The 17,434-nt window shown below is 50.1% G+C and overlaps 1 protein-coding gene across 1 annotated transcript in view; it reads right to left on the minus strand.

Annotated features, from left to right (window-relative positions):
- Positions 1–17,434, minus strand: part of DNAH5 (dynein axonemal heavy chain 5) — a 5,605,957-nt gene that overhangs the window by 1,522,382 nt on the left and 4,066,141 nt on the right. The window lies entirely within an intron of this gene.

Consider the following 17,434-nt stretch of genomic DNA (forward strand, 5'->3'; position numbering starts at 1 on the left):
TAACATTGTTAAAAAACAAACTTTAACTGGCCCTCCTAAAATATTAGCCACTGTGGAAAGATGTGAAGAAATCGCCAGCTTCTTTTCTAGTACATTCAACAAGATTGAGCTATCCTTCTCTTCCCCCCTCTCTCATTCCAATCTCCACTCTGCCAAACACCTACTCCCGAACATTCCTACTCCACTTTTGTCCTCCTCTCCCCCTTCTCATGACCCTTCTCAACCCCTCCTTGCTCCCCCCAGTCTGATTCCACATTTAAGGACTCCCATCCTAAAAACAATGCTTCTTGGAGTGAATTTTGTCCAGTATCTGAAACAACTGTCATCAACATCATCTCTAAACTCAAACCATCCTCTCATACTAAAGATCCTCTGCCCGCCAATTTGGTTCAGGAACTCAAACACATCATTGCCCCTATATGGACCAATATCACCAATTCCTCTCTTGCCACTAGTTGTGTTCCTGCCTCCCTTCAACTAGGCCAAATCTCCCCCATCCTCAAAAACACCGCAGCTGACCCCAATGACTTAAACAATCTGCGTCCTATCTCAAACCTTCCCTTCCTCTCCAAAGCCCTTGAAAAATGTGTCCTGTCTCATGCAGCACTGAAACAGCTATGCTCAATATTACTGATGACATTCATCGCTCTTTGGGCAAAGGCGAATCCTCTCTCCTAATCCTCCTTGATCTATCTTCTGCTTTTGATACTGCCCACCATCCCACCCTTCTTAATACTCTCAAAGACCACTTCGGGTTTGAGGGCATTGTACTCAAATGGTTCACCTCATATCTTCAAAACAGAACCCAACAAATTAAACTCAGTCACTGCCTCTCTCTACCTCAACCTGTCTCACTTGGTGTCCCACAATGTTCTATCCTATCCCCAACCCTATTCAATCTCTTCATGGAACCACTCACTCTCATTCTCAAACAGGTTAAAATCAGTTACCACCTCTATGCTGACGATACTCAACTATATTACAAGATCAAGTCCCACAATGATATCCTACACCTCAACGATACCCTGAATAAAGTCCAAGCCTGGTTCCATCTTAATCACCTTAAACTTAATCCTAAAAAAACTGAAATTATCCTTTTCAATCCCAAAAACAACTCTCTGCCTATCCAACACTGGATCACTGATATCAAAACACTTAATTGCTCTCTCTCCACCTCTAACTCTGTCAAATCCCTAGGCATTAGCATCGACCAGAATCTTAATCTCATCCCCACATTAAAAATGCAGCTAAAGGTGCTCTCTTCACCCTACACCACCTTAAAAAAATTAAACCTTTCATTCCAGCTGATGACTTCAAAATTGTGGTACAATCTCTTGTCCTTTCCAGAATTGACTATGGCAACGCCACCCTTGCTGGCAAGCCTAAAGTTCACCTTACTCCAATTAAATCTGTTCTCAACCTGGCGGCCATACTTATATCTGACTGTAAGCGATTTGATCACATCTCTCCTGTCCTCAAAAACCTCATTTGGCTCCCAATAGAAGGTAGATCCACCTACAAGATTGCATGTATCGGGGCGTGGCTTAGCGGCATGCCGAGCTAGAAGCAAGGCTCGGGAGCTCCCGGCCGTCGCTACCAAAATCCGACATAAATTTATTGCCACAAACTTCAAAATCACCACACAGATCGCCTAAAGGGACGCTGAAGCTGCGAAGCCGCCGAGGGAGGTCCGCTGACCCACAGAAAGCCTGTTTTCCGCGATTCCCCGGGTCAGAGACGGAGGTGACGGCGAAACTAAGATGGCGCCCCGGGATCGGCGCTAGCCTCAGCCGGACACCGGACGACGAGGGGCGGAGCGCAGATACCTAGAGGTGCACACACTGGCACTACAGGGTGAGGAGCAGGAGACGAGGGTACTGCGGCCCGCCTGATCACACAGACGGACCCGGTGGGACTGTAGAGCCACTGTGGTCGGAAGAGGCACTGGCGGCGAGGAGTCCGGTAGCCTGCACCGGGGAAGAACGTTGCGCTGCACGGCGGACCCCGGCCGGACCTTGAGACACCCGGCAGCAAGGCTCGGGAGCTCCCGGCCATCGCTACCAAAATCCGACATAAATTTATTGCCACAAACTTCAAAATCACCACACAGATCGCCTAAAGGGACGCTGAAGCTGCGAAGCCGCCGAGGGAGGTCCGCTGACCCACAGAAAGCCTGTTTTCCGCGATTCCCCGGGTCAGAGACGGAGGTGACGGCGAAACTAAGATGGCGCCCCGGGATCGGCGCTAGCCTCAGCCGGACACCGGACGACGAGGGGCGGAGCGCAGATACCTAGAGGTGCACACACTGGCACTACAGGGTGACGAGCAGGAGACGAGGGTACTGCGGCCTGCCTGATCACACAGACGGACCCCGAGGGACTGTAGAGCCACTGTGGTCGGAAGAGGCACTGGCGGTGAGGAGTCCGGTAGCCTGCACCGGGGAAGAACGTTGCGCTGCACGGCGGACCCCGGCCGGACCTTGAGACACCCGGCAGCGGCGACCCAAGTAAGAAGAGGGAGTCCCCCCTCCACACTGCCCCTCGACCGCGACCGCACTTTACCAACATGGCGGCCTGACTTGCGGTCCGGGGCTCGGGACTGCCGGGGGGGGGGGGGGGGGACTTAGACTTGGCCTGATCGGAGACCAGTGTGCGCTACCCGAGGGACCTCCCCACTTGCCCGCAGACGATCAGGCGCAGCGGCAAGAGGCCCCGTGCACCTTCTTCAAACGGGGCTGCCCTTCACCAACATGGCGCCCAAGTGAGGCATGCAGAGGAGGCGGACAGCAACAAGCGGGGGCGCCGGCGGACCTAGGGGCTAGTCGGGGCCGGTCCAGGGGAGGAGGCTCAAGTATACGCTGGCGAACATCGGAGTGAGGTGCCCCGAGACGAGACACGAAGGTGAGGCCCTGTGTTGCTGGGGTGACAGGCCTAGAGGAAGACGGCGCTGCCGCAGGCCTAGCTTGTTTCGGACCACTGACCTGTAGTTTTGCCTGTCCCCTCCCCCCCCATCCACGTGGGCTTTACCCCTCGTCACCAACTGCCCATCCACTACCATCGACGAGCGCTTAGCGGCTGGGCGAGATCCGCCCAAGTGCCCCGAGAGACTTGAGGAGCAACACGGATACCGGGGCGCTGCAGGGGCGATTAAAGATCAACCCACGGTGTGGAGGAGACCCAACGGGCAGAGAGCAGTAACACGTGAAGCTCTCCCGGGACACGCAGTGGGCTCTGGCGGCAGCCACGCGCGAGCCCTAGCAGCACACAGATCGCCTCCACCAGAGCACGGGGGGAGTGGACCTCGCCGGCAACAGAGCCATACGCCTCGTCCGCGGGCCACCATGGGAAAGAAGGATCCTGTCCCTAAAGCCCTGAAGCAAGGCCCTATGGACAATTTTGCGAGGGAAGGGATCACGCCAACACAGCTCAGGAAGGCTCGCCGGACACCGATAGACTCCTAGCAGCCATTCAAGCCTCAAGATCCGACATCCAGGAATCGAGAGCTGCGCTGGAAGTCAAAATAGGCGAGGTGGGATCCGAGGTCACCCTCCTCCGGCAGGACTTCAGGAACCTTTCGGCGCGAGTAACGGAAACAGAGACACAAATTGGTGAGGCGGAAGACTCTCTTACCATGCTCCGCAAGGAAATGGTGGAGCTCCAAGCATCTCACAGACAACTCCTTTGGAAGGTGGATGATGCAGAAAACAGGGCACGCCGCAACAACCTACGCTTTGTGGGCTTTAGGGAAGGAATTGAAGGGAACGATATGGCGGCCTTCCTTCACACATGGCTGACCACGACCTTCCCGACGGCACGCTTTTTGGCGTGCTTCGTAATTGAAAGAGCCCATAGGGCACTGCTGGCGAAGCCCCCGGAAGGTGCAAGACCTAGACCAGTGATAGCACGTTTCCTGAACTTTGCGGATAGAGACCTAATTCTTCGTGAGGCCAGGAAAATGGGGGAGATCCGGCTAGAAAACACCAACATCATGATTTTCCCGGACTATAGCCAGGAGGTCCAGAAACAGTGTCGCTCCTTCGACCTGGTGAAAGCAAAACTGAGGACACTAAAGATCACCTACATGATGCTCTTCCCAGCGAAACTCAAGGTTCTTTACAAAGACAAGTCAATCTTCTTCACACACCCTGAGGACGCTTGGCAGTGGCTGGAGGAGAGGCCTATCCTCAACAGCAGAGAGGCGGCAGGACGCGAGGAACTGGACAGGTCGCTGAGAGAGAGAGAGTCAGCTGGGGGCACCCAAAACCACAAAGGCGGAAGTCAAGGAGACTGCACTCCCGCACTCCTGGGATCCCATACCAAGCCCGCACATCCGCGGGGGCCAGAAGAGGGCGATCGGAATCGCCGGGAGAATCCTCAACGGCGGGCGCACGGCGACAGGTCCCACGACAATCGGCACTCTCAGACGGAGACGGTGAGGATCGACTGGAAGATGGAGAATCAGACCCTGAGGAGGTGGACCCCAATGAGAAACGGGACTCGATGCACCCGCTGGAGAAGGAGATCCACCATCTGGAACGGGACTCGTCCGGCAAACAGAGCGGAACTGACTCCGCCACGCAAGACTCGCACTCATGAACACTGCAGAGTGGCATTCTAGAGAAGACGGCCGGGAGGCACGAAGACACGCAAGTTGACAGTCCTCTCTTGTGTTTTGTTATCTTTCCCCTGTCCAGTGTATATGTTTTCTTTCCTTGAACTGGTTGAGACATTGGGCTAGAAACGACAGTGGACCTAGTGCTCTCACAGCCTTTCGAGTTGAGGTGAAAGGTGAGGGCTAGTTAAGCCGAGGGGAGGAGTGGGTGGGCGACAGACCGTCTCCCGCTGAAAGCTCGGTCCTATATTGGGATGAGCCTAAAAGGGGAGGGTGGTGGGGAGGGGGGGTCAAGGGGGACCAGAGTTATTTTGAGTTGGGGTAGGGGGGGACAGGGTTGGGGGGTAGCCACAGTTGGGGGACACGCACGAAAACATACTCTGCCACCTTCACAGACACACCCACCGTACGCACCGCTGACAGCTGGAAATCAACGCACACGATGGCAGGTACACTAACAGCGCAGCCAGGGGAGGAAGAGGCATTATCCATTTTAACGTGGAACGTTAATGGCCTCGGGTCGAAAGTCAAACGGGGCCTCGTGAACACATATCTGAGGAGGCTAGCTCCGGATGTCGTTCTCCTGCAGGAGACTCACCTCAAAGGTAACAAATGTGCATTCATTGCGAGGGGTAGACTTAGAGCCCTGGCACACGCGGGGTACACCTCGGACTCGAGGGGAGTAGCGATCCTGGTTAAAAAGTCACCACCTTTCTGCGTCACACACACATGGAGCGACCCACAGGGCACATACGTGGGGGTTCAAGGGACGTGGAGGAGACAGCGATACACTATAGTGTCGGTCTATGCGCCGCCTAAGCTTCAACCACGTACACTGCAAGCGATCACGTCACTCCTCATCGACACGGCAGACACCATACAGATAGTGGGAGGTGACTTCAATGACGTGATGTCGGACGAACTGGACCGTACGGGGCAAACACGTAGAGGAGGCCCACAGACAGCTCTGGCACAAACGATGACCACACTGGGACTCACGGACTTATGGCGATGGCGACACCCCACACAGCGCCATGAAACCGCTGGTGTACGTGCGCTTTACAAATAATTTTAAATTCAAATTCAAATTCAACCCGCCTACTCCTTCTACTCGGGGGCACACAAAGTCTTCTCCAGACTAGACTATCTTTTTATGGCTAGGCAACACTTAACGGCGGTCGATGTCGTGGACTACAAGGCGAGGGGTATTTCTGACCACTCGCCCCTATATGCGAAAGTGGGGGGGCGAGACGGAGGAGAGGAACTGAATGGCGCCTGGCGGCATGGGACATCCAATCCCCAGACCTTGCCCGCGGCGTCAGGGCGGACATTAAAGTGTACATGGCCGAAAATGAAGGGTCCGTTGCTTCGAAGATAACCCTCTGGGAGGCGATGAAGCCAGTCCTAAGAGACAGAATACAGGGTAGACTGAAAGAGGCGAGACAGAGGCAGCAGGAGGAAGTGGCGGCCTTGGAGGCCTCCATCCTGACACTGGAGGAGGACTATCAGGCACATAAGGGGGAGGACACGTTGCGTCGCCTGCTGGATGCCCAACGGAAATATAGGGAGATGGTATCGAATATGGCAAAGACACAGTCGCTGGCGACTCTCCATCGTCTGTACGATGTGGGGGATAAGTCGGGTAGGCTTTTGGCCTGGCTCAGCAGGAAAGAAAGAGATGCACGGTGGGTAGAGCAAATCAAAACGGGTGATGGTGATGTGCGCTGCACCGACGCTGGGATAGCGGAGGCGTTCGCGACCCACTACGAACAATTTTACACAGCTAGAGACCTAGGGGACGTAGCTATGGCGCTACAATACCTGGAACAGACGGAGATGCCAACCCTATCTCCTGAATCCAGTGCGGCCCTGGATGCCGATATAACGCTTGACGAGATTGCAGACGCCATAGCGAAACTAAAAACGGGCAAGACGCCGGGCCCCAACGGGTTCCCAGCGGAATTCTTCAAAAAAACGTCCGACCTCCTGACGCGACACCTTAAAAATCTCCTTACTGAATCTTTCCAGCAGAATGCGCTGCCACCAGACCTCGCGCTGGCCACCATCGTGCCGATCCACAAAGAGGGCAAACCTAAAGAGGACTGTGCATCATATCGCCCCATTTCCCTCCTTAATATTGAAGTGAAGGTGTTAGCGACCATCCTAGCAACACGCATGAGGGGGGTGATCCCAGACCTTGTCCATATGGACCAGTCAGGGTTTCTCCCGGACAGGGCGACAAGGCTAAACCTTAGATGCACTCACAACTGGCTACAGGCGGTCAAGGGCAGGAGCGAACCACACTGGTTCCTCTCCCTTGACGCAGAAAAAGCATTTGACGCGGTGCACTGGCCCTTCCTTATGGCGGTGCTCCAGAGGTTTGGCTTCGGTCCGGCAATCTGCGGCTGGATACGGCTCCTATATCATGCCCCGAGAGCTCGAGTGAGAGTGAACGGGAAACTGTCCCGCGAATTTAAGGTCGAACGGGGCACACGGCAGGGATGCCCGCTATCCCCCCTACTGTTCACACTTACCATTGAAATCCTGGCCATTCACATCAGACGGAACCCAAACATCCACAGCTTTGCACTAGACACCCCGGGGGCGATACAGGAAAAGATATCACTCTACGCGGATGATGTGCTCCTGTACATCACCAACCCCGACATAACAGTGCCAGAACTATTCCGGGAATTGGGCAGCTTTGGTGCACGAGCTGGCCACACCATCAATTGGCACAAGTCGGTTCTATACGATCCACAGGGGAGGGAGCAATGGGGAAACGTCCCAGAACGCCTGGTCACGACCTCCATGGGCTTTCTATACTTGGGGATATATATCACCCGGGACAAGAAACTTTCCTTCGCCAAAAATGTTGACAGAATCATGGAAGATGCGGTATGTGACATGGACAGATGGAAACGGCTACCGCTCACGCTCCTGGGCCGGGCAGCGATGTACAAAATGATCGCCCTGCCTAAGTTCCTCTATGCACTCCAGAATGAATACTACCCACTCCCGACTGACACGATACGGAAGATACATGCAGATCTTCGTACCTTCCTATGGCTGGGAAAGCAGCCGCGAATAGCCCTACAGACTCTCCAACGACACCAATACAGTGGGGGCATATCCTTACCGAATTTGGAGGCCTACTACTGGGCGGAACACCTGGCGCCCATAAACGACTGGATCCATGTCCCGGCGGACCACCCGACATACATACTTGAAAGACACACGCTATCAAACAGAAACATACTATACTATTTATATGGTGGAAAGATTGGGAAATCGCTGCTACCGGCGACGTCAATCACACTTAAGGCGTGGCGGCAAGCCACCAAACGTATGGGCTGGGAGGGAAAGCTCACCAGACAAACACCGTTATGGCACTGCCAGTGGCTCCCGGAACTTGGTAAGCTCAGGGGCTTCCAACGGTGGGACGACATTAGCATGTCCCACATAGGCGACATGATCTATAGGGAGGAATTGAAGGAATTCCAGGCTCTTAAGACGGAATTTGGGCTCCACCACTCACAATTATTCAAATACATGCAATTGAGACACGCTTGGAGGGCACAAAAGATACAACTCGCGGACATACCTGAGTATGCACCACTTGAGGGTAGACTACTCCAGGAACACATATTGGGTAAAGCGGTCTCCCTCACCTATAAAACCTTGACTAATAATATGCTGGGCGACCTAGTGAGACTGAGGGGAGTGTGGAAGGCAGAGGTGGGTGAGATGGAAGATATTGACTGGGAGATGGTCCTTATGCACCCCCGGGAGGTGGCGATCAAATCCAGGCTCCGCCTCATCCAGTTAAACGTGCTACATAGGACATATTTTGATAGAGTGAAACTGCTCAGGATGGGGAAAATAGCAGACGCTACATGCTTACGGTGCGGTAGTCAGCAGGGGGACTTCTACCACATCCTATGGCAATGTACAAACATACAACACTACTGGACAGACATCTTTACAGAGCTGGGGGAGGTTTTGGGGGCGGAACTCACCCAGGAGCCTAAGCTCGCCCTAATGGGCCTGACCACTGAAGTGGACCAGCCTCGACCCCTGCTCATTTTTCTAGTTCTAGCGCTAGTAGTCGCCAAGCGAGACATTGCAAAATATTGGGGTGCAGCAGAATTGCCGACCCTTGAGGAGTGGAGACGGGGGCTCGACCTCTACATGGCAGCGGAGAGGGTGACCTATAAAGCGAGGGGTTGTCCTAAAAAGTTCCGAAGGGTGTGGGCCAAGAGGAGGCAGTATCATGGTCTAGAGGGAGGGCAATGAGGGAAGGAGCTGGAAGGGAGAGGAGGATTGGAATGTGAACTGTGAACTACCAAGACATGTGTTGACTATGCCACCCAACAATGAGGTACCTCTGGTACATGAGACCCCGTGGGGTAACAGAAATGCTGAAATGAGCGGTTGCGGGGGGGGGGAAGGGGATGGAGTGGGAATTGTGGTAATCAGATTGGTCTCTGTGCGTGAACATCGACTCTTGGAAACAACCCAAGGTGTATCAAGTGGCTATACAGTTGACAAGTTGAAGGGGGGAGGGAAGGGGAGTTGAGGGTTCAGTGGGATTCAAACCCAAACCACAAAAGCAGATGTTTACGGTGATATAGACTGTCTCCACCGGCTGAAATGGTGTGCCTTCAATATACATTTTACAAACGCCGCCCAACCTCCGGGGTGTGGGCTGAACGGCTGTGTGACGAAGTGTTTTCTATGCATATTGCCTTTCCCGCATCGGGGACGGCGGAGAAATAGCATACCATGCTGGTCTTTTCTGCAATAAAAATAATTTAAAAAAAAAAGATTGCATGTATCACTCACAAAGCCCTTCACCAAAACACCCCCTCTCACCTCTCTGACAAATTACAAAAAGCAGGGTGTTCCAGGTCTTTACGGAGCACTAACGCCCTTGTCTTAATCCTCCCTTGACTCAATTGTAAAAAGACTCAATCACGTGCATTCTCAGGCAATGCCCCTACGATTTGTAACTCTCTCCCCAAAGATCTTCACTGCAACCCCTCCTACCCTCTCTTCAAAAAAAAGCCTCAAGGTGTTTCTTCTTAACAAATATTGGGGTACTTAACGTCATTTAATTCACTCTGCCCTTTATTTTTATACACTCCTCGTCTCACCCCCTCTTTCTTCTATGTCCTATTTTCTATCTCCTTCTCTACCTTCCCTTCTCTCTCTAACTTTCTCAACCGTCCTCTTTTCAGATATTGATCTCTCAGTTACTTTTTCCTACTTCTCTCGTCAATTGAAATGCCTTATCCTATGTGAGTAAAACTGCACTATGTTAATTTTGGTTTTTTGATGTGTTAACCTACCTTGTAAAGCGCTCTGATACTCCTGGGTCCAGTAGCGCTAAATAAAACCTTTTTAGATAAAAATAAAATAAAAACTTGAACAATGTACATAATAGAGAACCAATCGCTGTCATATGCAATATCTTTTGTGTGTACCCTAGTGGAGCACCGTACAATATTTACACTTCTGTGCTGTTTACTCAAATGCCCATCTACCATGCAGTCTTCGAATGGTAAAACAAGATACTATTGAAAGCAGCATTCAAATATGGTTTTCTAGTTTAAAAGAAGACGCCATGTGGTATGCAGGGAGCTGCAGTTGAAATGAGTGGCAAACAACAGACCTGCAGAACTGTAAAATCAGGAAAGCGCAGAAATAAAAGGGGAACTCTTGAAGGAGAAAATTAAAAACCAAAGAATTGGCTAACCAGCACTGGCACTGAATCACACATATTTTCAGATGGAGTTACACACATGATCAGGAAATGATGGCATTCACTGAGCAAGAGAGCCAATAATTTTTTTTTTTTGTAAACATATTTTATCAGTTGCATAAAAACAAAGTACATGGTACAGTGCAAGACATTGATATAATACTTCGAGTCAATATCTGGAACTTAACGCTACAACACTTTAATGTGCTCGACAGTAGCATCAGATCTCCAAACAATGTCGGCCCTGTAAACTACCCATGATCTCCAACCCCTCCTAAATATGTAAACAATCAACTACCAAAATTACTCCGACCTCCTCTGGATCCCTCCCCCCTCCCCTGCCACTGGTGTATATCACATAAATTGTCAAAATAAATGATGTCCCTGGTGCCAGCCGCAATACGATCATACCCATAATTGCAATGTGTGGAGCCCCCTCAGCAACTACACTCTTCATTCATTCTTCCTCTGGTTGTTGGTCGTTCAGCGATTGCACTAGCGTCTCCCAGGCCGTCGCCGTTTCCAGCGCCTTTTCATTGTTTGAGCGCCGTGCCTGTTGGAATCTAATGGCACTCTCACTACTGGCCCATTTACTAAACTCTGCCCTCCATCTTCTACTGTTGGGGTCTTCCTTCGACTTCCAGTGCATCGTTATTTCCCTTTTCACTAATAGCAATCCCATGTCGAAAAATTTACTGGTCATCTTTGTCTTGGGTGTGTGGGGAAACCAATGCAGTAAGCACGTAGCTATATCGAAATCTAGTTGTCTGTCGCTAATTGTATTTAACAGGTCTCCCACTTCTTCCCATTATCCTCCTAATTTTGGGCATTCCCATAGCATGTGCTCTAGCTCTACCCCTTCTCCTGCACATCTAGGACACGCTGCATCCTCCACCTTAAAGTATTTCTTAATCTTACCCGGCGTTAAATATGCCCTGTGTAAAATGAAGAAATGCACCAGTTGGAACCGTGCATTCCTAGTCCCCTTCCAGGCCCTACGAATCACCGGTCCCCACGTAGTCTCTGGAATGTCTCCCATTTCTGTTGCAGCGTGTCCAGTGGCTTTAGCCGCTCAGTTAGCATTCTGGAGTAAAGGCAAGTGACGGCCTTGAAGGTCCCCGCTGCCATCACCACATACTGACATGCCTTCGTTGTTTTGGGCTTTGCTGATCCCGCCTTCCAGTGTGTCCTAATTGCAGCCACTATAGCTGCATGTAGTAGGAACTCTCCTCTCGGGAGGTCATATCTCTCACATAGCATCTGATAAGGCAGTAATTCCCCCTCTTCATACAAGTCACCTAGCACCTGTATTCCTGCCTGCTCCCACTCCATCAAGGGCGTCCAGTCTCCGCCATGGGGTAATACTGTGATCATTTCCAACTGGATTTCTGGGGCATATGGGTGCAACACCTCAGCATTAAGCTGTCTACAATTCCAACACAGTCTTAGCATTTTCTCCTCCTGTGTAAGATCTCTCAGGTCAAGCTTTTGCTGCAGAACCACAGAGGACAATACATGTCTCTGGATTCCCCTCCCTCTCAAGTGCTCCGGCCCCCTAAATTCCACTGCAACTGCTTGCGTCAAAACCTGAAGTTGGACTGCTAAGTAATAGAGCTCGAAGTCCGGAACCGCTAGCCCACCCTCAGGCTTTGGTCTCATTAATGTTGTTTGTGCTACCCTCCTTCTTCCAGTTCCCCAAAGGAACCCAGCAACCATAGACTTCAATAATTTAAAGACTGAGGCCGGGACGCATACCGGTAGAGTTCGAAAGAAATACAACAACCGAGGTAAAGCCAACATTTTCAGTAGTGCTATCCGTTCCATCACCGACAATGGGAGGGTCGACCAAAATGCCATATTACCCTTCAGAGCTCTTATACATCTCTCTATGTTCCCTTCCAGTATATCTACAGTTTCATGGTAAATGCGAACCCCCAAGTATGTCAAGCATGTCGGCTCCCAACGCACCTCCCAAGAGAGCACCGGTATCACTACGCTAGATCTCGCCGGGAACAAACTCGTCTTGTTCCAATTCACTCTCAGCCCGAGATGCTTCCAAATTGCAACAGTAAATCTACCACCCCCTTCAGCTCCCCCTCTGTGTCCGCCAAAAATAGCAATAGGTCATCCGCATTGAGTGATATGTACTGTGGTACTCTTCTAAATCTTAGGCCTTCAAAACACTCCCCCAGTCGAGCTCGTACTGCTAAGGGTTCTATTGCTAGTGAAAATAAAAGCGGACAAAGCGAGCATCCCTGTCTCGTGCCTCTTGCTACCTGATACTGGGGCAATATTAGCGCCTCCATTCGCACACTTGCCACTGCCGACGCGTACAGCACCATAGTCCAGCCTACAAACTCATCCCCCAGCCCAAACTGCCACAATGCTTTGTATAGGAATGGCCATTCCAGGCTATCAAAAGCTTTTTCTATGTCTACTGACAATATCGTAGGTGTACCTGAGCCCCGTTGATCCTCCCCCATAATCCTCAGCGATCAACATATATTTGTAGCTGTGTTCCTGGTTGGGATGAACCCAGCTTGGTCCCCATGTATCAAGGTCGTCATGTGCTGTAGAAGACGAGTCGCCAATATCCGACTCATGATTTAATAGAGCCAATGATTGATGCGGACTGAACCATTACCCCGTGGACGAAAGCAGTGTGTACATGTCACACGGGCCGACCAATGGCAGAACAGAACTGACCCACAGGCCCTTCTTGTATCTATTTGGATATATATTTATATACAGATGTATGCATGCATTATTTATTGATGGCTTTTTTAATTACAAGATCCTGGCAGACAACTAAGAAGAGATTCTAGTAAGAATTATTACAGTCAACTTTTCTCCTCCTACAGTTTGTCAGAGGTAGTAATCTACACCAAATATATTCCCTACGAAGATAATCTGTAACATTTCATGAATCAAAATAGCTATTAGTAGGCTTTAATATAAAGAAATACCAATCCACCTTCAATGGCTTTTGATTTTAATGAACGCTTATCACAATCAATATGTCAAGCCTAATGCATTTACCATAACTTTTCATGATAAACAGATCAGATCTATGGCAACAAGAAAATTATTTTTGTGAATCATCCAGACCTGTGGCTGTATCAATGGTTCATCACCAGAACCAACTGATGCCTCCTATACTGTGCATAACAATTCCGACAAGGCAACCAAGAGGCACGGAGTCATAAAATTACATAGTATACAAAATTACAGTTGGGAAGGCAAAACTCTCTCTCTCCTAAGAGGGCATAACAAGGAATCTGACAGTACAAATCTTCCATACACATGTTTTTGAAAGGTCAACTAGCACCAAAACCATGGCCTACTATGGTAATCTGAGAAATTCCATGTAGCCAAATACCTGTCAGTAGTAAATTTAAATATAGCTACTTACAACTCTTGCGATTTAATCGCATGCCATTACAACACAGTTGTTACAACGACCGCGTTGTTACTACACAATACCATTACATCGCAAGTCAATACAATGACTTGCAGTAGGGGGCGCGCTGGATTTAGGAATAGTATTACTTACTATTCCTACTTCAGTTTGCGCAACAGCAGGGAAGGTGTTGGATTTTAAATCCAATACCAGTGCGTCCCCTACTGCTAGTTGTTGTAATGACTTGCGATGTAATGGTATTGTGTAGTAACAACGCGGTCGTTGTAGCGTTGGAATGGTATTGTGTTGTAACACTGCGGTCACTGTAACGACTGCATTGTAATGACATTGCGTTGTGGAGACAGCGTTATAAACGCTGTTTCCCTTAAATTCCTATGGACTTTAACATATGCTTTGCACAATCAATATGTCAGGTGTACTGCCTATGTTTTAATTTTCCTTATAAACAATCAGGCCTACAACCGTTATCATTGACTTGTCACCATAACCAACACAGAGCTATTGTTGGTTAATAAGCCTACCCACAAGGCACCCATCAGGTATGCCATAATGAAATTATAAAATTGTACGAAAACAGTAGTCAAAACAAATCCCACTAATAGACCCTAATAAGGATTGCCATAGTGCAAATTTGTTATCCTGTGGTTTGTTTACTAACACCAAACCTGTGCCTACTACCGTAATCTGAGAGATTCCATGAAACAAAATACCTGACTAAAGGCTTTAGCAAAGTGTAATAACAATCCACCCTTCAAAGCCTATTATCTTTTCCAAAATTTTAGTTGGCAAAACAGTATAGGGCCTGAGAAGAATCATCAGAGTGAAATTCTACTCCAAGGGTTGTCAGAGTGGATGACCAACACCAACATCCTCACCCACTTTAGTAATCTGTGAGACTACATGTAACTGAATACCTTTTTGTGGCCTGTAACATAATGTGATAACAATCCACTGTTAGTGGGCTATCGGCTTTCCATATGTTTTTCATAAAATTAAGCAAGGCCTACTGACTTTGTAATATTGTTCATAAAAAGAGAGGCTAGACCTTGGGCCTCGGGCATAGCATTTTCCTGCACATCAGTCAAGCTTATAAATGTTGCCATTGGCTTATCACCCTAACCAACTCAGGTCTACTGTACTAAGTGTGAGCTTTCCCACAAGACAACCATCCAGCTTATAGCCATAAAATTGCAAATGTGTACAAAATTACAGTTGAAAAAACTAAATACTATCTCTCCTAACAGGGCTAACTAAACAGGGGTTCTCACAGAGCAAATCTTTTATTCTGATGGTGTGTTAGAAGGTGTATGTTGGAAACTGGTTTATTAGTAGTGGTATGTATGATTCTACCACTGGCAATAAGGCGACTAACACAGTTTAGGGATCAAAACAGGTCTCAATATTGTATTCCCATGCTCAACCCTGGATAGCTTGGCTGCAAACAGGCAGGCTTAACTTAGGAGACAGGAATGTAAAGTATTTCAAAACACCAATTAAGTAAATAATTAAGACACAAAACACAATAAAAATCCAACACCAATTTATAAACATAGAACATATTTTTATCTTTAAAATGACACCAAAATGGAGACGTGGCTTCAAGCATCAAGATGGCGGTCGCACTCAGAGTGCTCCGGACCCCTCCGTAATCTACTCGTATCCTGAGCTCCTTTTGTCATCTAAGAGTCACCAGTACTGGCCAACAAGGTACAAGGACAATACCTGCAGTAGACCAGGAGCCCAAAATCACCTTCCTGCAGCATCAACAGCAGTGGCACCAACCTGATCAGACTTGTGCCCGTAGACAAAATGGTGACGGTGTACCTGAGCTACACAACTTGGAAGCGGTAGCTTGAGGGCTGCGGTAGAAACTGACTCAGAGAAGATCCGACCCTCCAAAGCAGCAGAGGCTCACTGACGGTGGATCAGACTGCACCAGTGGCTTGCCGTGTGAAGGAACACCCCGCGGCCTGACCCTCTCACCAAGACAAGATGGAGTGCTCCAGGCGAGAGACGAAGGAGCTGGCGCCTCGGGTGCGGCAAGATCGTTGAGGTGCTGGTCAATAACTATCAAACAGCTGCGCCTCCCGGCGTCGTGCCGACATTGTGTTAGAGCCCTGGTCTGCTTGCTCTCTCCAGTAACATTGGTGGTGAGTGAAGCGCCACAGTGGGTAGAAATCAGATAGCGGGCAGCACATCGGACAGTGGTGCTGACCCCAGGGACAAGAGAAGGGGCTGCTGTTTACAAGGAAGACAGGCCCCGGCCTGCAGGCCGGAGACCCCACTGTGTCTGGGCCCAAGACCCGGGGGCTGGCGGTTCCCAACGAGACAGGCCCTGAGGAGAACTAACGCCTGACTGCCTCCCCTATGCGGCGGTACCCGGGGCCACTCAAACTGTCGGAGGAGGTGGCTTGCTGGCGGTTTCCTCAACAGGAGGTGCACCCCAGGGACTGAGGAGACTGCTGCCTAACAAACAAGAGCAGGGTCTAATTCACGGACTGGGGACCCAACTGTGGTGAGATCCTTAATCTGATAGGCGACAACCCTGTGCTCACTGAGCCCCCAGGGTTAGACTGATCTGAACCACCTTCCCCAAACAGGAGTAAAGGCCCATAGTCCGCGGGAGTCTCCTGAATACCAAGACACTGGAAAAATCCCACATCCTAACCGTTCAAAATCCGACTAAGAAGAGCCAACAGTGGGACCGAGGAAACACCTTCCCCAAGACTTGACCCAGTCTGGGGGACCGGAGGCACAATCCACAACACTCACCTGGCACCCCGTGACTGGGATACATCCCCTCCTGAAGGCTCACCTCCATCCGTCACCACAAGGGGTAGCGTGTACGATCCTTGGGCCCCGGCTGGGTCTACAACAACACAACAAGCCTGACCCCCCAGTGCAGTGTCAGCCTGAGGAGACAAGAGGGAGTGGTGGAGAAGCACGGCTTGAGCCTAAACCCAGCCAAATCAACTCTTATCCCCTTACAGGTATCCAGGAAATGCATAGACTGCCAGGTGACTATCCCCATGAAGCGCCTCTCCTTTTAATATCTAGGTATTTGGGTGGACCTGCTCCCGGAACTCACCTGGTCACTCAACGTTAGTCCCTTACTCCGGAGAATGAAAACTGACCTCCGAAGTGGTAATCTTTTCCTCTCAATCCGATGGGTAGAGTCCCCTTATTTAAAATGATTGTATTCCCCGGGTTCTTATACATTATCCAGAATCTTCCACTACACCTCTCTTGCAGATGATTCAGAACACTACACAGTATGGCCACAACTGTCCTATGGAATTCCACAGGACCACGTATGGGCTCACCTCCTGTCAAAAGATCCTGTACAATGGCGGAATGGTCATGACCAACCTCTTTTTATTTATCTGGCCACTCACCTCCTGGTGATACACGACTGGTTCACCGGCGGCTGGTCCGACCCGGCATATCAAATTGAGCTGGAGAGCCTTAGATTCGCTCCAATCCCGTCCATGCTCTAAGGGCCACAATTCCCCGCACACTGCCCGCAGTCACTAGAGCGGGTTTAGTCACTTGACCCTCAGCGTTGCGATTCACACAATAGAACAATAAACTGACACTGCGAACACCCTTGTGGAATGGAACCTGGCTTGGAGAGGTGG

The sequence above is a fragment of the Lissotriton vulgaris genome, chromosome 4_1 (assembly GCF_964263255.1).
Source record: "Lissotriton vulgaris chromosome 4_1, aLisVul1.2, whole genome shotgun sequence".
Lineage (NCBI taxonomy): Eukaryota > Metazoa > Chordata > Amphibia > Caudata > Salamandridae > Lissotriton > Lissotriton vulgaris.